The sequence below is a fragment of the Hypanus sabinus genome, chromosome 19 (assembly GCF_030144855.1).
Source record: "Hypanus sabinus isolate sHypSab1 chromosome 19, sHypSab1.hap1, whole genome shotgun sequence".
Classification (NCBI taxonomy): domain Eukaryota; kingdom Metazoa; phylum Chordata; class Chondrichthyes; order Myliobatiformes; family Dasyatidae; genus Hypanus; species Hypanus sabinus.
The window spans coordinates 16933503-16941212 of NC_082724.1; positions in this window are offsets into that span (position 1 = coordinate 16933503).

Below are 7710 nucleotides of genomic sequence, written 5' to 3' on the forward strand. Positions count from 1 at the left end.
CTTTTTCTTTGTTCCTCCCATAGATTTTCAAGGCCCACAAGGGAGAGTCAGGTCTAATTGCTGTCATCAAACAACTGGGAAACAGCTTGGGTTTAAATTCTGACAGCAGGTTTTTGGAATCAGAATCGGCAGATAATTTAAACCTTGGAACTGCCTTTTAACAGATTTAAAAGTTTAGCAGGATTTTTCTTTTGCTCTATGCTGGTTGTCTATTTTTTCCTCTGGCATCAAACACCAAGGAAGCGTGTTTTTTATTGATTGATTGAGATACAGTGTGGAATAAGCTCTTCCGGCCCTTCAAACCCCCCATTTAGCCCTAGACTAATTACGGGACAACCTACAAAGACCAATTAACCTACTAACTGGTACATCTTTGGACTGTGGGGGGAAACCAGAGCACCCAGAGGAAACCCACACAGTCACAGGGAGCAGTGCCCTTATAGGCAGCAGCGGGTACAGGAGACGATGTAATGAATTATCACATTCCACTACCTCTACCTCCATTTATTATTTCTGGGATACTTCAGTTGTAGTGTATTTAATATTTCAGTAATCTTAGAGTGATATTGTAAATATATTGTTTGCTTACATAATTTATTATGAGTCATATGCAAGAAGTACGGGAATGGCATACGTCATTATGCCGCTACATTATATGTGAGCACCTTACCAAAGGAAAACTAAGGAGACAAATATCCCAGGCTCCTGTGTTTTTCTGCTAATTAATTTCTGGAGTCTCAAAGTGTAACAGGAGTAAATGAAGGTTTTGCCCATGTTCGTCACAGGAAAATGTCAGCACGATGTCAGGAGTGTGTGATTACTAGAATGTGAACCATTTTCTTCTCCTCATGTTTACTTGAAGCACCAGTCCTCTGCCCAAAGAACTCTGAGGCTAGTGTATTCATATTTATTTATTGAGATACAGTGGGGAGTAGGCCGATGTAATCCTAGCTTAATCACGGGACAATTTGCAATGACCTACCAACCAGTATATCTTTCAACTGTGGGAGGAGACCCATGCAGCCATGGGGAGAGCAAACTCCTGACAGGCAGCGGCGGGAACTGGGTTGCTGTTACTGTCAAGCATTGTGCTGACCACTATGCTATGACACAGATTGGGTGGCTTTCACTTAAAGACATACTTGCATTTTCTTGCAATGGCGACAGAAGTGGACCCGTTCATCGTGTTCAAGGTGGCAACGGATTCCAATGGTACCTCCGAGCAATTGGAACGAGGGCACGGTAGAAATCTCAAGGCAACAGGAAAAGAGGTGGCGAGTAAGACTGACACGTGTGGGGACTCTGGCAGCAACAAAGACCGTCGTCCTCATTCACGGAAAATCAACTGGTTACCCAGCGATCATTGTCAACGGAGGATTGCTGTCACGCCTTGAACTGGAAGACGTACAATCACAACATTGCTGCAGAACCGAGCCGATCGGGAAATGTGAGTTCAAACCCCACCTCTACGGCTCACAGATGCTGCAAAGGGTATTAACTTCACCTTGTACATGGGAAATGCAAGTTCGAACCTCACCTCGGAGCATATCAACGCTGGTTGTTGCAATCAGAGAGAAGATCATGGCTAAACTGCCAATCAATGAACTCGGCTCCCCTGATTTAGTGATAAAATTCCATCAGGCAGCATGCTAGAAGCAGCCAATGAAGCAATACTCACGAATGCAGCCTCCAACAGAACTGAGACCAGTACTTGATGAATGCATCGGCAGCAGCCATCCTAGAAATGCTGGGCTACCAAATGAAATACAGTGGAGGGTACTGTCATAACCCCTCCCTCCCCCCGGAGACGACGATTGGAAGCCAAGGTGAAATCCACAAGGGTGGAGCTGAGCAGACTTACTGAGATGCAGAAATGTGGGAAGACCAAAGACTCATCTTGGCTACGAAGGAAGTCCAGAGCCACATCCAGAGCCAAAACCTTGGAAACTGCCAAGCAGCAGTTTCCAGCTCTGGCTAGCAGACTACAGAGGTGCACAAAGGATGCAGAAGCTAAGCAAGTGAATGCACTCTTTTCCAAAAAACCAGGACAAGTAGTTGCTCAGCATCAAGGTGCCAGTACCCGAACCAACCAAAGCAGCAACTGAGGAGCAGTGGAAGAGAGAGAGGCGTCACAAATCACCAGGGCCCAGTGGCGGAAAGACCCACAAGCAAGCCTCTGCGGACTCCCAGAGGAAGCACCAGTCACCAGCACAGCAAGATCCATGCCTATTGGCTGAAGAAACTAACAACATTACATACACACTGGCAGCTCAAATGAACCAGCTGCTTGAAGCTGGCTCCCACCCGGACTGGATAATGTCGTGGTTTCTCGTGCCCCACAAACAACCAGGAGATGCAGAAGATTCTTCAAGAAGTGTTAAACTTTAATTTGCAAATCAAAGGTGAGACAGTCAGTGAGCTAGAAAGAGACCCGCAGAAAGGAAACGGCAGATTGGGGACACTTCCCAGTCCTCTAGGGACCTCCACAGGGCTAACAGAATTAAGGGTGCACCCAAACAAAAGGTAAGCGCTTTTTGCGACAATTTGGACTAAGAATTCTGTTGGTTTTGGGGAGGTCTTGGAGTCTCAGAAGTGTGGAACCACTGCCGAAGGGTCTCTCCAGTCCAAAGAATCTGGCAGAATTGGGGATTAACAGGAGGCCCAGAGGATTGATCAAGAACACTGCAGTGAGGGTAAGTACAAATAAGCTAATAAGAAGTTAAGTGATGAAAAATTCCACGTGATGTTGGTAAGTCCCTGTGGATACCGCTTCGTATGAAACGAAGGTCTGAATGGGCAGGGAAAGGAAAAATAGAGAAAATCCCTGTGGATACCGCCTTAAGAGATAAGGGTCTGAATAGATGAGGTCAACCACACATGCCATTGCTGGGAAAGGAAAGAGGCCAGCAGAAAGATAGAAGGTTAGATGAGTTGCCATCTATTCTGTGGTCACAGCATGACATGGACGTAGGGAAAATAAAAACAGCTAGTCCGGTGGAAATAAGGCTGAAAAGGGGAGCAATTCCACCCAGGAGACCACAATACCCTCTAAGACCAGAAGCAGAAGAGGGAATAGCATCGACAGTGCAGGGGTCGCTTGAAGGAGGAGTGCTTAAAAAAACGAACAGTCCATGCAATACCCCGTTGCTGCCGGTCTTAAAAGCAGATAAATCTAAATGGAGATTGGAGCACGATTTGCGAGCGGTAAATGATGTGGTAGAGGACTGGCCAGCGGTAGTCCCCAACCCACACACGCTTTTGACTAATGTTCCACCAGAAGCAAGTTACTTTTCAGTGATTGATTTGTGTTCGGCTTTCTTCAGCATTCCTCTGGCCGACCAGTGTCAGTATCTGTTTGCATTTACTTACAGAGGTGCTCAGTATACCTATACCAGAATGCCGCAAGGAGTTAAACATTCACCACACGTTTTTAATCAGGTGTTGAAGGCAGACCTAGAGGGCATACCATTGGAAAGTACACTGTTACAGTATGTGGATGACCTGTTGATTTGCTCCCACAGTAAGGAACAGTGTGAGCAGGACACTATAACTCTGTTAGAGAAGCTGGCGCACGGAGGACATAAATATCCAAAATGAAACTGCAATTTTGCACGCAGCAAGTGGAATACTTAGGCAGGGTAATATCCAAGGGAGTGAAGGCGATAGCACCAGATCAGATTGAGGTGATAACTAAGGCCCCAAAACCCCAGACAGTTGGGCAGATGATGACATTTTTGGGAATGGCAGGGTACAGCTCAGATTGGATAGGAGAATATGCTGAGATTGTGGCACCTTTGAGAAAGATAATGAAAGAAGTGGGACATACAAATTTGAAGAACGGCTTACAGTGGAATGAAGAGGCGGAGATAGCTTTCAATACAATTAAGCAGGAATTGCAGTCAGCACCAGCATTAGCTTTGCCTGACTACGAGAAGGTTTTTCATTTGTGTGTATCCAACTGACAGGAGGGTTATGTCACAGCGGTTCTAACACAGGAGACAGGCACAGGAAAAGCAAAGCAGCCGATAGCATACTACAGTACAAGACTAGATGAGGTGGCTCAGGGGTATCCACCCTGTTATCAGGGATTGGCGGCACTGTACTATGCATATGAAAAGGCATCATCTGTAACCCTGGGCTATCCTGTGACTCTGTACACACACCACAAAGTAGCAGAGTTGCTGGAAAGAGGGAAATTTGTGCTGACGCCAGCCAGGATAGCAGCGTATCAGATGCTATTGACATTTCCAGACATAACTACAGAGATGCACTACCAGTAATATAGCCGATTTTGTCCCTTTGGGCTATGAAGGAGAACCCCATGATTGTGTAGGGAAGACGATGGCATTTGCCAAATTGGGAGCAGATTTACGGTCAGAACCACTAGAGGATGCAGATAAAAAGGTTCTGTTCGTAGATGGCTCTTGTTATAGGGATTATGATGGAAATCATGCAGGGTTCTCAGTAGTGCAGCAGGATCAGTCGAGCTATAAGATTATTAGGATGGAGTCCTATCCCCAACCGTGTTCCGCCCAACTAGCGGAAATCAAAGCCCTAACAGCTGCGTGTGAAATGATGGAAAGTGAGAAAGTAGACATCCATACTGATTCGGCATATGCTCATCGAGTATGCCATTTGTTCAGGGCAGTGTGGAAACAGAGAGGTTTTAAAAAAATCAGTGGAGATTCCATACAACATTGTCAGCGAATTCTGGACTTAATAAAAGCCATGATGAAACCTAAAGCATTGGCTATAGTAAAATGCCAGGCACATAAAAAGGGAAATGATGTAATAACAAAGGGAAATCAAGCTGCGGACGAGGCAGCCAGAAAAGCGTCTGGATGTACATCAGCTGTCATTGCCCCCCAAGTAAGCCTAGATCCAGAACCTGTGGTAGTGGACCTAATTGAAATACAAGGTAAGGCAACTAGCAAAATGGCGTGGCAGAATAGACAAGCATTGGACTGGCTGTCGGCAGAAAAAGGAGGAGTTTGTGTGATGTTTGGAGAGAAGTGCTGTACTTTTATACCAAATAACACTAGTCCAGAAGGATAGTTTACTAAGGCAATGTATAAGTTGAAAAGTCTAAGAAAGGAAGTTAAACAGAATGCAGGATTCGGACATCAGTTATTTGACTGGTTAGAAAGTAGACTCGGAGGATGGGGAGCATGGCTGACTAAAATGGCAATAACTGTCAGTATTGTATTGTTGAGCTGTGCGCTTGTGCTGTGCTGTTTTCTTCCTTGTCTCAAGTCTCTTGTAGTGCGTGCTGCAACCAAACAATTTCTGATGCTCGTGGCAATTACTGAAGCAAGCTTAGTGAAGAAAGAAGCACCGAAGATGTATTGTTACAGCCCTACAACACCTGCAGGATGAACAAGAGCAAAACGACAGTGTGGGAGTAGATTGTAAGGGCTTCTGAGTGTTTTTTCCCTGTCTCAGGTACAAAGGGACAGGTTTTTGGCTCAGCGGCCCAGGGTAACAAGGAGAGAATACTTTGAGGTCTTGGCGCAGAAAATTATAGTTTAACCTGAGATTTGGGAATAAGTGCTTGAGTTTATTGGGGCTTTTGTGCGCAGACTCTTAGTCTTCTTTCTCTATGTGAGCCCCTATGGGTCTCAAAGGGGAGATATATTGGGAGTATAAAGTTGCATTGTTTGCTGTGTAACCAAAACTATGTAGACAGCTTTGAACTTGCTATTTGCTATGTATGTATCCAATTTATTAGGGGAATGAAATTTCTGTATTGTCTCTGTTCTATTGAACACGTCAGTGACTTAAGAATGTAGCCAAATAAGAAGATAATGGTGTGTTAATGAGAGGCTGGCTAAGAGATAACTGTGTCCAGGGATGAGGTGACATGTGGCCCAAAGAGTAGATTAAAACATGATTAAGTTAATAGGTAGAAACAATAGTGGGAAGTCCGGAGCTGATGTACTGGTGATACGCAACTATAGACCGATTTGATATGCTAATGCAACTAAACCAGGAGATTGCTATAAAAAATTCTATGTTCAAGGATCCGTGGGCAATCAGCGACTAGCTCAATAACTGTCTCAGCTTTGATTTGCAAATTAAAGTTTAACACTTCTTGAAGAATCTTCTGCATCTCCTGGTCATTTGTGGGGCACAAGAATAACTCGAGGAAGGACAGTACTCACAAGGAAGGGTCCTCACAAAGGAGGAACACCCCCAAACTATCGGCCTATAACCTGCCTGGCAACAACACGGAAGCCCTATCAGTCACCAGCTGAAGAAATGTGTGTAAGTTCCCGAGGCCCTAGGCCTGCTCAGAGTGGAACCGGAGTCTCCAAGCACCAGCTGCTGGTGGACAAAGCAGCCATGTGAGACTCTAAAACCAGGAGAAATAGCCTGGATTGAGAACCAGAAAGCACATGACTCAACGTCCCTCACATGAACCCTGGAATGCCTGTCTCTGCACAGGTCAACAAGACCCTTCATCAAGAACTGCTGGAGGACAATGCTAGAGGTTAACTCAAAGCCAATAGCACGTGTCCACCGGGTGTCGCACTGCCTCCACTGCTGATCTGCATGGGCTAGGACCCTCTCCGCCAGATCATCTCAAAGAGTGGATATGGATGCAAGTTCAAGTGTGGAGTGGCCATCAGTCACCTCCAGTATGCAGATAACATCAAAATGTATGCCACTGACTCACTGATCCACCTGACAAGCAGAGACATCAGGACGTAATTTGGGCTGGAAAAGTGCAGCCGGATGGTAGTGAAAGGGGGCAAATCCATGAAGACTGCAGCAGTCGAGTTACCTGAAAGCCACATACCAGATGTGCAGGACAGTGAAAAATACCTGGGGATCTTCGAGGCAGATGGAAGCCACAATGAGGACACAAGGAAGGCTGCAACAACCAAGTACCTCCGAAGACTGAGATGGGTCATAAAAAGCCTGCAGAATGGGAAGAACAAGATCAGAGCCATCAACACATGAGAACGGGGGCTTGGAAGTGTCAAGGCCAAAGTCCTGGAAGAAATGTGTAACATCTATGAGTCTGTCAGGAAGATGGCTCCTCAGGATGACCCGCTAGGAGAATACCCCAGACAGCAGGCAGGGGACATGGAAATGGAAGCGGGTGAAGCAGAGCAGAGGAACAGAGGACATGGCAGGACAAGCCACTGCACGGAATGTACCATCGCCGGATATCAGAGGTGGCTGACGTAAGAAAGCCCTACCAATGGCTGGAAATGGCAGGGCTGAGGGACAGCTCATGGCTGCACGAGAACAGGCACTGAGCACAGGAGCAAGACACACCCATCACACCCGACAGGACGCAAGATGCAGACTGAGCTGCTGAAACCGTCCAGCACATAGAAGCAGGGTGCAAGATGCAGACAGGGACAGCATATACTGAACGGCACAACCAAGTTGCAGGAATTGTGGACGGGAACATCTGCACTGAATATGGATTGGACACACCCAAGAAGGTAGTGGAGAATGACAGAGCTGAGATCCTGTGGGACTTCCAAATGCAGACTCATAAGCAGGTACTGGCCAACCAACCAAACATAGTAATACTGGACAAGGAACAGAAGAAAGCAATAGTAATGGAAGTGGTATTCCTGAATGATGGTAACATCAGGAAGAAAGATCATGAGAAGCTGGAGAAATACCAGGACTTGAAAGAGCAAATAGAAAAGATGTGGAAGGTTGAAGTCAGAGTAATCCTGGTGGTGATAG